The 14,842-nt window shown below is 34.0% G+C and overlaps 1 long non-coding RNA gene across 1 annotated transcript; it reads right to left on the bottom strand.

The window, feature by feature from the left end:
- Positions 1–10,129: 10,129 nt before the first annotated feature.
- On the bottom strand, positions 10,130–14,600 carry LOC143057673 (uncharacterized). Its single transcript, XR_012972783.1, has 3 exons — positions 14,404–14,600; positions 12,181–12,225; positions 10,130–10,294 (listed from the first exon to the last, which is right to left on the bottom strand). It is a non-coding gene; the product is annotated as an uncharacterized LOC143057673 (long non-coding RNA).
- Between the last annotated feature and the right edge of the window lie 242 nt (positions 14,601–14,842).

Below are 14,842 nucleotides of genomic sequence, written 5' to 3' on the forward strand. Positions count from 1 at the left end.
ATAAATATCGTTCTGCAAAAACAAAATATAACTCTATCGAGGCTATCACTTTTTATATTTTCAAAGCATAATGAAAAGGTTATATAATGCAATAACAAGCTAGGTACTTAGAAAAAATCTTGAAGGTTTCAACAGGCAAAGAAATTGCTGATTAAGATTGAAATAAATTCATAAAACACATTTAAACCTAACAATTTGTTATTGTAAGATCAATGGAAGTAGTTTCTGTTGTCAGGTCATTAAAGATTGCATATTTTGGCTTTAACAATGATTCACTGATAGGGTCTTTGCATCGGAACTAAACACATTTATTTCTAAAAAAACAGTTGTTGGCATGACACGGGTTATGTTCTTCTCATATATTTTATGATAGTATGATACTAAACCCCTAACGGGAGGGATTGTACCTGATATTCATATGATGAAGACATAATCTTTCAATCAGTTTAATTGAGGTCTGGAGCTGGCATGTCAGTTAACTGCTAGTAGTCTGTTGGTATTTATGTATTATTGTCATTTTATTTATTTTCTTTTGTTACATCTTTTGACATCAGACTCGGACTTCTCTTGAACTGAATTTTAATGTGCGTATTGTTATTCTTTTACTTTTCTACATTGGCTAGAGGTATAGGGGGAGGGTTGAGATCTCATAAACATGTTTAACCCCGCCGCAATTTTGCGCCTGTCCCAAGTCAGGAGCCTCTGGCCTTTGTTAGTCTTGTATGATTTTAAATTTTAGTTTCTTGTGTATAATTCGGAGTTTAATATGACGTCCATTATCACTGTACTATTATGCATATTTTAGGGGCCAGCTGAAGGACACCTACGGGTGCGGGAATTCTCGCTACATTGAAGACCCATTGGTTGCCTTCGGCTGTTGTTTGCTCTATGGTCGGGTGGTTGTCGCTTTGACATATTCACCATTTCCTTTCTCAATTTTATCTTAATGCTAACAGTATTGTTCAAAGTTTTGTAACAGGAAATTTCAACTTATTCAGGCAAAACTGACCTTGAATAAATCAAGCTTTCTTTTAAGTTCCTTTCTGTCACATAATAATAGTTATTTCCTAATTTTAGCAGTGGGTATCAGACTAATCAGGTGACTTTTAAACTTAAAGCAATATTTGTAATAAATGTTCTGTTTATATCTATAGGGTGGACCGGAAGGCAGGGTATGAATTTGCCGCAATGGAATTATAGTACTCTGGATAGGTATAACCCCGCCGCAATTTTGCGCCTGTCCCAAGTCAGGAACCTCTAGCTTTTGTTAGTCTTGTATGATTTTTAATTTTAGTTTCTTGTGTATAATGCGGAGTTCACAATGACGTCCATTATCACTGTACAAGTATACATATTTGTTAAGGGGCCAGCTGAAGGACGCCTACGGGTGCGGATGTTTCTCGCTACATTGAAGACCCATTGTGGCCTTCGGCTGTTGTCTGCTCTATGGTTGGGTTGTTGTCGCTTTTACACATTTCCCATTTCCTTTCTCAATTTTATTTTTATAGACATTTAGCCTTGCAAAATTCCACCTGTTAATCCCTCACAAAATCGTTAGAATGATCCTAATTGCGCATAGACTGGCACTCTCTCTAAACAAGAAATAGGATATAACGTCCCCTTCCGATCGAATATGGCTGCTAATTAATATATCCCGCACAGCCAAACAGAAGCTGTTGTTTAACATTTCTCTATAAGCTGGAGTTTTTGCTAATCATAAAACAAGGTTCAACCGCCATTTTTTTCGTAAAATGTCCTGTACCCAGTCAGGAACTTGGCTGTTGTTTTGAGATAATCCGTTTCTATGTATGTTGGCGCTTGTTTTTGTTGCACATTGGTGCTTTTGTTGTTTCATTGTTTTCCGCGTTTCCCTCAGTTTTAGTTTGTAAACTGGATTTGGTTTTTTTCTATCGATGTATGAGTTTTGAACAGCGGTATACTACTGTTGCCTTTATTTATATAGTGGATGTGTTATTCTCAGTTTTAATTTACTAACCGGATTTTTTTTCTCTCAATCGATTAATGACTTTGAATAGCGGTCTACTACTGTTGTTTTTATTTACACCCCGATTATAAAATTACAAAACAGAAACATCCATTTCTTATGATTACATTTTCATGCTAATAAGACAATGAAAAAAATGTTTTTCTTTAATTTACCTGAGCATTTTTTGTTGAAGCACGTGTCATTACGATTGAAACAATGCATTCTGATATGAGGCCCGTTTATGAGGCCTATACCAAGTCAGGAATATGACCATTGTCCATTCGTTTGATATGTTTTATCATTTGATTTTGCAATTTGACTTTCCGTTTTGAATTTTCTTCGGAGCTCATTATTTTTGTGATTTTATTTTGTTGTTAGTCAATCAAACTAACGAATTCTCGCGAATTATCAATGTACTGTAATTATACATGTATCAAATCGATGGTCAATTTCCAACTGAGTTTTATTGTTGATTGCTGAATGTTTCTGTCATTCTCAATTATAAAGAAAGATATGTTCAATCACAATAAAGATTGAAGACAGATTTATTTAAATTGTTTTATTTATATATATGTACTGTCTATTCATATAAAAAGTAAAATCACAAAAATACTGAACTCAGAGGAAAATCAAATCGGTAAGTCCATACTCACATGAAAAAATCAAATATAATGCTTTATTTTTCATATAAATATAATCAAAAGCATTAAGATAACTTTTTTCTAAGATTTAAAGTAACATGGAGCAGTATATTTACTGAGTCCTATATTTTGCACGGGATATAACAAATTATCATGGCATTTATTTGAGCAATGTTAGTTCTTCTGAACCGGTCGACGGATAGAAATCGGCATGATACAAGGTTATGCTCATCAACATTTGATAGACGTTAGACGTCTTTTTCTTCCATTTCTTTTAATACAACCTTGTCCTTGTAAAAGAATGTCATCTTTGTGACAAGGAATAACGAAATTGGACATCACAATTTTGAGATATTGACCTTTGGCTTACTTTTTTTCGTGGATATATTCGTTCAAATAATGTAACGCTTTATCATTTGACACCATTTGGTTCTTGATTCTTGGCGTATATATACGATGCGTTTCGTAACATGATTATAACCTAAACCTGATTTTAATCTTAACCTGTGATATTCAACGTAAAACAAATTGATTTGAATGTGTTCAACACCAAACCGTATATATATATCAAATGCGTTTTGTTAAAATATACTTTTTCACTTTTTGGTTTTTTTTCAATATTGTTTGTGCTGTATTTAGACCCTTCTACAACATAATTTGTTTTACATGCACACGTATACAAAATTGCGGTTTTTATCCAACGAAATTATAGGTTTGAATGTAGTTTTCAATTTAGACTTGTTTACATTTTTTTGTGTGGGCTTGTTTCATATTTTCCCTCCGGTTTATATGATTCAAGAGTCTATCCTAAATTGAAGCAAATTATATGGCCTTCAAAATACTGTTTCGATCCCTAACATCACTGAAGAGACATTTAATGTCGAAATCCAGATCTGGTGTACAAATTTTGTGCACCTCATATTTGTGGTATAACATCTTTATTGTTTGTTGTTAAGTACCAAATTAGTACTAAGATCCATTTTGTTACATTTTGTGATCAATTTATTTGGAAATCGTCATTGGCAGTCAGCATGGGCTAAAGAACATCAGTTGTTCGACCGGTTAGTCAAATCCGTTTTGTTAAAATATATTTTTTCACCATTTTGTTTTTTGGAAAATGTTGTTTGTGCTGTATTTAGACCCCTCTACAACGAAATTTGTTACTTGCACACGTATACGATTGCGGTTTTAATCCAACACAATTATATGTTTGAAGTTGTTGTCAATTTAGACTTGTTTATATGTATATTTCTTCGAAATAGAAAGACAATATTTTCATTGTTAACTAAGGGTTAGCTCCTGCAGGTCATCCCCTTTCCCTTGTATAATCGATTGAAGAATAGTTCAGATGCTATCACTATACCATATAGATATAATAAGATCTGGTATGAGTGACAATGAGACAACTCTCTATCAAAGTCACAATTTGTAAAAGTAAACCAATGTAGGTCAAAGATCGGTCATCAACCTGAAGCATTGTCTCACTCCGAATAACAAGCTATGAAAGCCCTACAAAATTTCTAGTTTAAAACCATTTAAACGGGAAAACCAACGGTCTAATCTAAATACAAAACGAGAAACAAAAAATATGTATGAACTACATCAACAAACGACAACCACTGAACATCAGGTTCTTGGCTTAGGACAAGTGAAAACAAATGCAGCAGTTTTAAACGTTTTAGTAGATACAAACCTTTACCCTTACCTGAAACAATAGTGCAACATATAAAGACAAACTATATAACATAAATTGAAATGGCTTAACTCAATCAAAAAACATATGAAAACAAACAAGTGAATATACACTAAACGAATAAATGTAATCTATTTCACAATGTAAAAACAAAATCAATAAAATAAGGGTTGAGATAATAACCAATTTCAGAATGTCCACCAAGTCATGCCTAGATAAATATATTTGTACTTTACATCAGAAAATGGTTAATTGGTTAATTTTGATCAATTCATGTCCAGTAACCAATTTGTTATTGATATTTTTGAACAACTTAATAATCATTGCAGAAGTTAGGTAGCTTTAGAAAATTCGTATAAGCGAGAGATCTGAAACATTCAAAGTCGTTAATAAACTGACAACGCCATGGCTAAAAAAGACAGACCAACAGACATATAATGAAACGCAAAATACAACATAGAAAACTCAAGACTGAGCAACACGAACACAACCAAAAACTTGGGGTGATCTCTATCAAATTCGGAGGCCAACGTAAAATTCGGGAGCAGAAATTATGTCTTGAAACAAGCATCTCAACTTGGTGTCGCAAGACAGCTCGACACTCTGGTTACTCTGTGCAGATTCCAACCTGACATGACTATACAGATAGACCGATTACCTGCTTTAGCAATGGTTTACTGTCGGATGGAAGATGTCATAACGGTCATCATATTTCTATACCTTTTTTGTCGAATCAACATACATTATTGAACCTAGATTCATAAAACTTTACAAATGGGATATCATAAAAATTGAAGTGGAGTTCTAACTGTTAAATGGCGTTTAAATCATTTCAATAATGGAAAGAAAAGCTATTTTCTGCAATATTTCAATAGACGGGTCGATTTTGTACATTAAACTTGGCTCACTGTTTTCAAACACAAGGATTGCAAGGATATTGAAGTTTTGCATCGGCAAGTAAATTGTTTGAGGCATTTGTATTTTTTAGTCTTTGATCTATTATCATTTATTTTTGATGGATATGCTTTTTGTATTAATTTGTGTTGGCTTTGGGCAAGCAGTTCTCAGTAATTGCAGTACTATCAGATCCGTACGTAGTGTATGTTTTGTTGTTGGAATGTACAAGTACCCGGTCATGTCCATGTGTTATTGTTATATGTATTTTTATTTGTATTCATGTAAAGAGTTGAGCCTTTTTCAACTGATTTTTAAAGCAATTTCTTATGTTGTACTGTTACACAACTTTCCCAGATTGTCCCGGGTTTGAGGAGGGTTGTGGTACCGCTAACATGTTTAACCCCGTCACGTTCTGAATGTATGTGCCTGTCCCAAGTCGAGGGCCTGTTATTCGGTGGTTGTCATTTTGTTCATAAATTAGGCCATCTGAATATTGAGCTCATCATTAATGCATTTGTGATTCAAGCTATTTTATATTATCAAATATTAGGCATGTGAATGGACATTATGCATACTCCCCTTGTTGAAGGCCGTACTTTAACCTATAATGGTTTACTTTTTAAATTGTTATTTTGATGGAGAGTTGTCTCATTGGCACTCACATCACATCTTCCTATATCTATCCACAAATAAAAGTACAAAAAATTGAGAGCGACAATCCTTCATTTTGATATAAGAAGAAACGTATATGTATATCTATACTATTAAACGAGAAGACCTCATTTTGTGTGTCGCTTCTCTTCCTCCCACAATAAATTAATCATCATGCATCTGTGTCATATAGGTACCATGTATAGTCGCATTTGTCATCCTTTCTTATGACTATTCAGTTTGAATAATTTTGGGAGAAAAACGAAAATAAAGGTGTCCGAATATTGTTTCCGTTATCAAACCGACTTTTATGTCAGACATGACTTCCGGATTAAATAGTGAGAACCAATCGAATGATAGGTAACAAAAAATGAAAATGAATAAGCATATCAGAGCGTTGTCCATATCTTGGTTTTCATATCGTAAGAACCACTACTTCATACCGGTTTGATTTTAATACACATAATTTTCATAAGTACTCGGACGGGGAAAGGACAATTATTTATTATAAGGCTGACTTCATGCAGGAACTTCTTAGGAAGAAAGATAAGAAGTTAGCAATATCCTTTAACTCTACAATTCGCTATATAGATGATGTTCTTTCACTAAATAATTCAAAATTTGGTGACTATGTGGAACGCATCTATCCAATTGAACTAGAGATAAAGGATACTACAGATACAGTTAAGTCGGCCTCATATCTTAACTTACATCTAGAAATTGACAATGAGGGTCGGTTGAAAACAAAACTTTACGACAAAAGAGATGATTTCAGCTTTCCAATTGTGAACTTTCCATTTCTAAGTAGCAACATTCCAGCAGCACCTGCATACGGGGTATATATCTCCCAATTGATACGATATTCCCGTGCTTGCATTTCCTATCATTATTTTCTTGATAGAGAGTTGCTGCTCACAAGAAAGCTTTTGAACCAAGAGTTCCAAATGGTGAAGTTGAAATCATCCCTTCGTAAATTTTACGGACGCCATCACGAGTTGGTTGACCGTTATGGAATAACCGTTTCACAAATGAAATCGGATATGTTCCTTACGTCGTAACTACAATCCCCTTCCCTTTCATGAATGTGACCTACCGAATTAGACTATTTACCGGATTTGTTATCACATAAGCAACACGACGGGTGCCGCATGTGGAGTAGGATCTGCTTACCCTTCCGGAGCACCTGAGATCACCCCTAGTTTTTTGGTGGGGTTCGTGTTGTTTATTCGTGTTTTCTATGTTTTGTCGTGTGTGCTGTTGTTTGTTTGTCTTTTTCATTTTTAGCCATGGCGTTGTCAGTTTGTTTTAGATTTATGAGTTTGACTGTCCCTTTGGTATCTTTCGTCCTTCTTTTATTTTCGCGTTTATCTGCATTTAGACTGTGATCAATATACTACTTTAATATATAGAGACTCTCTATATAATATAGCAGTGAGTTTCCGTCATCAAAGAGACTTTCAATTCAGACACGTTACCGGTTTTAACATCGAGAACCAATCGTATGATAGATAACAAAAATGATAAATAAATAAGCCAATCAGAGCGTTGTTCATACCGTGGTTTTAAGATCGTAAGAGCCACTACTATTGTACCTCGGTTTTGATTTACAGATAATTTTCATAAGTTCTCTGACGGGGACAGGACAATTATGTTTGCGTTTATCTGCATGTATACTATAAAAATATACTACTATAATATATAGAGACTCTATATAATATAGCAGTGATGGCCATGGAGAAGACACTTTGAATTGATAGTTAAAATAGAAAATTAAATATACTTTAATATTTATAATATAGTATACGTATGTTCATAGTATACAGAAACGCGAAAATAATACAATTTAACAGAAAAAAATAACGGACCTTGGAAACAAGGGAGCTTAAACTGTTTCCAAGTATCTATGAATTTTAACACCTTTTCTGAAATACTCCAGATATGAAATGGTTTCAGGCTGAAATTCCCCAGACACAAAATCTCACAAGCTCTAAATGCCCGCGATTTCGCGGGTGTGTTCTAGTATATATATTTGTTATGTCACTATATCGCACAACTTCCATCAATATCATGTAGAAAGAAATTTTGATGCTACTTAGTGACGGCTTTCTTTGCTTTACCTTTTCTACCCATATTACAGGTGGCGCAGTCCAGTAGCACTATTGATCCAATTACAGAGATAATAACAGTTCCGCCAATTATTCCCATTATTTTGGATGATGTTCTCTCATCCGGGGCACTCGTCAGAGATCTCCTGTACTCTAACAAAAAGATATAAAGGTTATCATCAGCACAGAAATCTTTAGTGCTTCTCGTACTCGTTATTTACTTACTAGAGCTTAATGCGTAATTTGTATATTTTTCAAAACAAAATTTATTTGCATTTCATAATACGCCATTTTGTTACGTGTACAGTTTATAGTATGATATACCTAATGAGATGAAGATTAAAAGCAGATTAAAAGTGGTGCTATCCGAATTACTAGTAATACGTTAGTAATAAAAAGTGGATATTATGTTTTTCTTTTTTCGTTTTATCTTTTGATTCATCCAAATTCTTGAATGAGTTACTAAATATAATTACTTTTAAATTTTTTAAAAGATATATCATCAACAAGGACTACTTTGTATCATAATATGATGTGAATAGACTGTTCCTTTTACAGTGCTTACTTTGGGTGGATTTTCTCTCTACAGTCAGCTCCATTTTGATTCTGTCTATTTTACTTTGCAGATCTTTACTTTTTATTGTAGTAGATGTTGATGATGTCTGTCCACAGTTTGTTGATAATGTCTGCACACTGTTTGTTGATGATATCCGCAAAGGGTTTGTAGATGATGCCTGTGCAGAGTTTGTAGATGATTTCTGTGCAGGGTTTGTTGATGATGTATGTGCAGGGTTTGTTGATGATGTATGTGCAGAGTTTTTTGATGATCTCTGTGCAGGGTTTGTTGATAATGTGTGTGCAAGGTTTGTTGACGATGTCTGTGCAAGGTTTGTTGATGATGTAAGTGCAGGGTTTGTTGATGATGTCTGCGCAGGGTTTGTAGATGGTGCCTGTGCACGGTTTGTTGACGATGTCTGCGCAGAGTTTGTTGATGATCTCTGCACACGCTTTGTTGATGATGTCTGCACACGCTTTGTTGATGAGGTCTGCACACGGTTTGTTGATGATTTCCGCACAGGGTTTGTAGATGATGCCTGTGCAGGGTTTGTAGATGATGTATGTGCAGTGTTTTTTGTTAATGTTTGTGCAGAGTTTGTTGATGATGTCTGTGCAAGGTTTGTTGATGAAGTCTGTTCAGGGTTCGTAGATGATGTCTGTGTAGGTTTTGTTGATGTCTGTACAAGGTTTGTTGAGGATGTCTCTGCAAGGTTGTTTGATGATGTCTGTGCAGGGTTTGTTGATGATGTCTGTGCAGGGTTTGTTGATGATGTCTGTGCAGGGTTCGTAAATGATGTCTGTGCAGGGTTTGTCGATGATGTATGCGCAGGGTTTGTTGATAAAGTCTGGGCAGGGTTTGTAGATGATGTCTGTGTAGGTTTTGTTGATTTCTGTGCAGGGTTTGTTGATGTTGTCTGTGCAGGGTTTTTTGAGGATGTATGCGCAAGGTTTGTTGATGATGTCTGTTCAGGGTTTGTAGATGTCTGCACATGGTTTGTTGATGATGTCTCAGCAAGGTTTGTTGATGATGTCTCAGCAAGGTTTGTTGATGATGTCTCAGCAAGGTTTGTTGATGATGTCTCAGCAAGGTTTGTTGATGATGTCTCAGCAAGGTTTGTTGATGGTGTCTCAGCAAGGTTTGTTGATGATGATGTCTCATCAAGGTTTGTTGATGATGTCTCAGCAAGGTTGGTTGATGATGTCTCAGCAAGGTTGGTTGATGATGTCTCAGCAAGGTTGGTTGATGATGTCTCAGCAAGGTTTGTTGATGATGTCTCAGCAAGGTTTGTTGATGATGTCTCAGCAAGGTTTGTTGATGATGTCTCAGCAAGGTTTGTTGATGATGTCTCAGCAAGGTTGGTTGATGATGTCTCAGCAAGGTTGGTTGATGATGTCTCAGCAAGGTTTGTTGATGATGTCTCAGCAAGGTTTGTTGATGATGTCTCATCAAGGTTTGTTGATGATGTCTCAGCAAGGTTTGTTGATGATGTCTCAGCAAGGTTGGTTGATGATTTCTCAGCAAGGTTTGTTGATGATGTCTCAGCAAGGTTTGTTGATGATGTCTCAGCAAGGTTTGTTAATTGTGTCTCAGCAAGGTTTGTTGATGATGTCTCAGCAAGGTTTGTTGATGATGCCTCAGCAAGGTTGGTTGATGATTTCTCAGCAAGGTTGGTTGACGTCTGTTCAAGGTTAGTTATACATTCCGAATTATCGTTAACACAGTTCATGACAAATGGGCTCAAACAATGGGCTTTACTTGAAACTGTAAAAGATGTGTACAATAATTATAATATTCTATAACCCTATATGTTGTCCACATATTCAATCGGTTGCAAGTGCCTCGGACTGCATTAATTAAATCATACATTTTATTTTCGACGTGAATATTTCTGGCTATAACTGTGTTAAGTTCTTGTTGTTTTGTGCTCTAAAATTATTATTTTTTCGAAATTATCTCGCCTTATGAATATTATTTTAAATATAAGGGGTGTATACTTTCATTTAATATTTTCGGTTTTTCTTTAAGAAATAAAAAAAAAAATATTGCAATGTTATATTAAAGAAAATTGACCATGTTTGTGATTTGTCGCTGTATATTAAGCCACAGAAAGAATGAAAAAAGGTCAGAATACGATATTAATAAAACATAATCTTCTACGAAATGGTTACATTAAATGGTCGAATAATTGCACATTTCTGTAAATGTTCGGTAAAACTTGCGTCGTACCACTAATGGAGTGCTGTTTACAGTCTGTAATCAATGGTAATTGTAGGAATGAACCTAGTGGTTAGTGTGTTTTAAAAAAAAAGTTCTTACCATAGAATTTGATTCCTAAAATAAAATATTTGTATTTACGTAAAATACACCTTTAATAAAACGTTCAAACAATATGAAAAGGAATTAGTGTTTAATTATATTACTAGAGAAGAAAATCTTAGTTTGTATGCATTCTAAATGTATTGTCAGTGCATGCATTGTTGATCGTAAATTATTTTGTTATAATAAGCTGTTACCTATCATCTTTTTTTTTAATATTTTTAATCTTCTTTTTTCTTTTCATTTTTTTATTGAATTTGTGTCATATTTTTCTTGTGAGCGCCTTTTATAGCTGACTATTCGGGCTTTTTTTTAATGTGTGGCCGGTTGCCTATAATTGCTTACATTCGCTCTATTTGAACTTTGATGGAATTGTCTAATTGGCAATCATACCACATCACCGTATTCGTCTTTTTTTAATTATGACTTGTTCAGGGTCAATATAATTGCTTAACAATCTTGTATTTGTGAATAATCTTTGAAACTGTACACCATTTCATTTTCGAGAAATTCAAATGAACATTCTAATATTGCTTCCCGATTACCTTATACTGAATGCTAAGTTGTTAGTCTCATTCTCAATCATACCACATCTCCTTTTTTTATATTCTATCCAGGTGAATATTTAGAGAAAAAAGAACCATGAGTGGGCTATTTGACATGCCCGGAAGCTTTATAGCTTTTTATATTGTATGGATGTTGCTTAATTATGAAGACTATGCGCTGACGGTTAATTGCTTACATTCACATCTTTTTGTCTGTGGTTGTAAGTTGACTAATTGACAATAATATATTTTTATTTGAAAAAATCATTAAAAGGACCTTATTGTAAATAAGTGAAAACGCTTTTACGGGCAATCATTGGAAAGATATCACTTCATCAGTGTATGTTAGTGGCATGTTGTTCACCCAACTTAAGGTTATTTTTTCCGTCGTAACATATTTTACCATACATGTAAATATTTTATATACACCTGATTTCATTCTTTGATTTTTGGTAACGATCGTGTTACGTAGTCCCTAGTTTTTATGCAGTGCTTAGTGAATAAGTTCGTCTCTTTGTGGTGTTGCCGTATAAGCGAGAGGTTTCTGTTGTTCTGTTGTTGTCCACCTATAGTGTATGTGTTTTCTTCGATTTTAGTTTGTTACCCGGATTTGTTTTTCTTTATCGAATAATGACTATTGATCAGCGGAATACTACTGTTGCCTTTATTTGCCACAGAGTGTCAGTTGTTTTTGTGGCATATGAGTTTTGAATATCCCATCGATATCTTCCGCTTTCATTCTTAGCATTGATATATAAAATTGCACAATCTAATTACATAACTTACACTTTATAAATATTGCCAAACTGTCCGCCAATGTATGGTTCAATGCTGAAAATAAGAATATTTTTTAAATGCTCTTGGGGTTAATTGTTTCTTTTGTATTGATGCATACACTTATATAACTTTAATTCGAAATACACGTTATTGGATGGTATTTCAGACTTTAATGAAATACAGTCTACATAACGTACAAGTAGAACTGCATCAAAATATTGTAACATAAATGTATGTTCACTTCATAAATACAAACAAGTATAAAATTTTATAAATAAACATATCATCAGGATACCAGGATTTAAAATGTGTACGCCAGGCGCGCTTTTCGGCTAGAAAAGACTCATTGGTGACGTTTGAATAAAACCAAAGATAAAATGGCCATATATAGTACGAAGTTGAAGAGCAACGAAGACCCAGAATTCCTAAAGGTTTCTCCAAATACAGCTCAGGTAATCTATGTTCGTGGAATAACAGCCTTAGTATTTCGATATTTCAAAGTTTTGTGAACAATTCATTTATAATTATGACCCAATCAATGATAATTCATGTCAAAACAGAAGTGATGACCACTGAGCTAGTGACACCCCGTGGAGGAAAAATCCACTAGCAGTGACATCGGTCTAGTGGTTGTAAATAAACTCATATATAAAAAAGATTCTATAACAATTTAAATGAATCAAAATTAATCAAATATTTACCATCACCACTAATTCAACTTATAAAATTTTTTAAATTAGGCATCTTGTTTTTCTATACGGCATATGGTTGTTCTGTTGTCTATAATTTCGTACACCCATTGAATACAATTTTGGCTGCTGGGTCCCAATCAATCATTGTCATGTTAACCAAGTATATCTGTTACGGTTGTCATACGATTTAGTAAATATAACTATGACAAAATGTAAACAACTGTCATGCAAGTGTGAATTTTGTCTAGCTATAGAAATATTATTAAACGACATTTTTTTTTTCGGAAAATGTCTGTACCAATTCATGTATTGTTTTCAAGCGTATCCGTTGTAATCCCATTATTTTAGATGAAGTAATGAAGCACGTCATTTTAGGTTACATGGATTGATATGTTCAGTATGAGGACATCATCTATGTTATGGAACGTGAAGTTGAAGGACTTTATAGATTTTTTACCATTTTCCAGAGAGATTCCTGTTTGGAGACTGCCTTGTGTGAATTAAGGAAGCACGTCACTTTGTTGATTTAGTCGAATGTTCGGTTAGAACAGTTTTATTAATTTTCCCCTTTTTTAATTTACCTTTGAGTTCGGTATTTGTTTTGTACCTTGTTTTACCTCAGAAGTAAGTCTTATTCGAAGTTATCAAACCCGTAAAAAAGTAAGACAGTTGGCACATAGAAATTGTCATCTGTGACCAAAGTACATTATAATGGTCAACCAACTCGTGATTGCATCGACAAAACTTTCTAAGTAATTACTTCAACAAGAACATTTGACATGACACCCTTGGTTCAATACCTTACCTGTACAGCAACTCACTATGAAGAAAAACCTGATTGAAAACGGAGGCTCTATCGTATAAATTTGAACATGTCAGGCGCTGATGTGATGGTTTTTTTTTATAGAAACGGAAAAATCACAACTGGTAGGCTAAGTGCTCATTGTAAAATTCTAAGAGTGAGTCAAGATATGAGGCAGACTTGTATGTATCCGTGGTATCCCTTATGTTAGGTTATATGGATTGATATGTTCAGTAAGAGGACATCATCTATGTAATGGAACGTGAAGTTGAAGGACATTCTAGATTTTTTACCATTTTCCTGAGAGACTCCTGTTTGGAGACTGTCCTGTGTGAATTTAGGAACAAATCGACGAGAGGAGAAACACAGTTGATTTTCATAGGGTCGCCAATTGTTTGTTTAAAAGAACATCATTTAATCGTAATAAAAATGTAGTCAATTGACATAATCAGGCATTTTGATGATATCGGTCATAGTGAATTTTTATCTAAATTTTAGAGCGATCTTTTTCTGTTCAAAGTATGATATTTTTATCTAAATTTTAGAGCGATCTTTTTCTATTCAAAGTATGATATTTTTATCTAAATTTTAGAGCGATCTTTTTGTTTTCAAAGTATGATATTTTTATCTATTTTGATCTTTCTTTTTAATGAAACAAGAATTGACTTATTTGTTCAATATATCTTTAATTGCAGATTGAGGAATACGAGTGCAAAAGATAAACATAACTAACTATACCTTTAGAAATGGACGGAGGATTGCTGAATAGAATGAAGGGCTTGTCTTTTATGTTTCTCTCATAACTGCAGTTTTCTTGTTCATCTCCAACAAGTAACCAACCATTATCAGCTGTGTAACAATTACCAGTTGATTCATTTCTTATGTAAAAACTATTTCTATAGTAGTCGACATTATCATAGTCCGAAGGAATTCCATTTGTTCTGAAAGTGTATTGAAATCTATGTTATTTAGGGACAATACTTTGAGATGAGAATACCTTCGACGAATCATCAAAGCATAAAAAGAAATAGTTAAATCTATATACAACATTGTCATCAAGATGGGTTCAATTGCTCAGAAGGAAAGATAATATATATATGTTTATGGGAATTGTATTACAATTATCATAAGTTAGAAGACTACTACAAAATATCATATAAACAGGGAATTTGAATTT

The sequence above is a fragment of the Mytilus galloprovincialis genome, chromosome 13 (genome assembly GCF_965363235.1).
Source record: "Mytilus galloprovincialis chromosome 13, xbMytGall1.hap1.1, whole genome shotgun sequence".
NCBI classification, from domain to species: domain Eukaryota; kingdom Metazoa; phylum Mollusca; class Bivalvia; order Mytilida; family Mytilidae; genus Mytilus; species Mytilus galloprovincialis.